The 1719-nt window shown below is 78.2% G+C and overlaps 1 non-coding gene across 1 annotated transcript; it reads right to left on the reverse strand.

Annotated features, from left to right (window-relative positions):
- Nucleotides 1-279: 279 nt before the first annotated feature.
- Nucleotides 280-433, reverse strand: LOC147184736 (5.8S ribosomal RNA). The gene has a single exon (XR_015100158.1). It is a non-coding gene; the product is annotated as a 5.8S ribosomal RNA (ribosomal RNA).
- Between the last annotated feature and the right edge of the window lie 1286 nt (nucleotides 434-1719).

Here is a 1719-nt window from a genome sequence, read left to right on the forward strand (position 1 = left end):
GCGGCCGCGCGGTGCGTCGCGGCGGACTGCGCGGCGGGGGACGGATCCTCCATCGGCAGCCGCCGCGGGCCCCTGCGGCCGCGCGGTGGTCGGGCCCGTCGAGGGCGCGGGCGGTCGGGTCTATACTTAGGGGGACGAGGGCCGTGCCGTCCGCCCCCCCCACCCCCATTTCCCCGTGCGGGGAGGGAAGGTGGGGGGGGTAGGCCGGCGGTGGCCCGCGACGCCCCAACCGCGGGAGGGGGGCGCCCGTGGGCGCCCCGATCCCGATAGATGTACAAGCGACGCTCAGACAGGCGTGGCCCCGGGAGGGACCCGGGGCCGCAAGGTGCGTTCAAAGTGTCGATGATCAATGTGTCCTGCAATTCACATTAGTTCTCGCAGCTAGCTGCGTCCTTCATCGACGCACGAGCCGAGTGATCCACCGCTGAGAGTCGTACGTTTGGTTTGCGGTTTTGGCCAACATTCAGAGAAGGGGTTAAAAAGGGGGATAACGGCGCCTCCGGGCGCTCCTAGCCCCCCCCGCCCCGCCGGCAGGCCGGGGGGGGACTTCGGAGACATTGAACCCCCCGCTCGCCGCCGAAGGTGGCGAGAAGGTTGGGTACCCGGCGACTGGGGGTAAGGTTCCGAGGTCGGCCAGGTCGCGATGGCACCGGCGGGGGAGTGGTCCCCGACGCCGGCCGCGGCCCGGCCTGGACTATGGGAGCGTTGACAAGGCGGACGGGACGTCGACGACCGCGCGGACGCGCGGGGTGGGGCGGTCGGGGAACGCCGACGGGCGCCTGACCGGGGGGGGGGGGCCGGCGGGGGCCGGGCGGGACGCGGGGAGCGGCCGGCCGCGCGACGACGCGAACCGACATACACCCCGCGCCCGACACCGTCCTCCTGACCTTCCTCCCCCCCCCCGCGACGCCCGCGGCGCACCCGCCCGCCGCCCCGCGGCCGCGCGGCCGCCGCCGCCCGCCGCCTATCGGCGTTTCTCACGCTTCGGACTCGGGGGGGCCGGGGCGCGGCGGGGAGCGCCCCGGCGCCGCCGCCGACGGCACCGCGGGGTCGGGCCGCGGGGGCTGGGGGCCACGTGCCCCCGCCCCGCGCCTCTCCCCGCGGGCCGCCTTCGACGTCGCCGCCGCCGCCGCCGCCGCCGTCCTCCTCCGCCCGTGTGTTCGCTCTGGACTCGGGGGGCCGGGGAGCGCCGGGGTGCGCCGGCGCCGCCGCCGACGGCACCGCGGGGTCGGGCCGCGGGGGCTGGGGGCGCTTACGGGTCGGGGCGGGGGTGTAGGCGACCGGCCAAAGACCGGCACCGTACCCCCCGCCCGTCTCCTTCACGCCCCCGCCCCGCGCCTCTCCCCGCGGGCCGCCTTCGACGTCGCCACCGCCGCCGCCGCCGCCACCGCCGTCCTCCTCCGCCCAACCGTTTGCATCTGTTCGCTCATGACTCGGGAGGCCGGGGCGCGCCGGGGTGCGTCGGCGCCGCCTCCGACGGCACCGCGGGGTCGGGCCGCGGGGGCTGGGGGCCACGTGCCCCCGCCCCGCGCCTCTCCCCGCGGGCCGCCTTCAACGTCGCCGCCGCCGCCGCCGCCGCCACCGCCGTCCTCCTCCGCCCATCCGTTTGCATCTGTCCGCTCATGACTCGGGAGGCCGGGGTGCGCCGGCGCCGCCTCCGACGGCACCGCGGGGTCGGGCCGCGGGGGCTGGGGGCCACGTGCCCCCGCCCCGCGCCTC

Source organism: Hippocampus guttulatus, unplaced genomic scaffold, assembly GCF_054856545.1.
Source record: "Hippocampus guttulatus isolate MCC_2025c unplaced genomic scaffold, RoL_Hgut_1.0 HiC_scaffold_95, whole genome shotgun sequence".
In the NCBI taxonomy this organism is placed as follows: Eukaryota; Metazoa; Chordata; class Actinopteri; order Syngnathiformes; family Syngnathidae; genus Hippocampus; species Hippocampus guttulatus.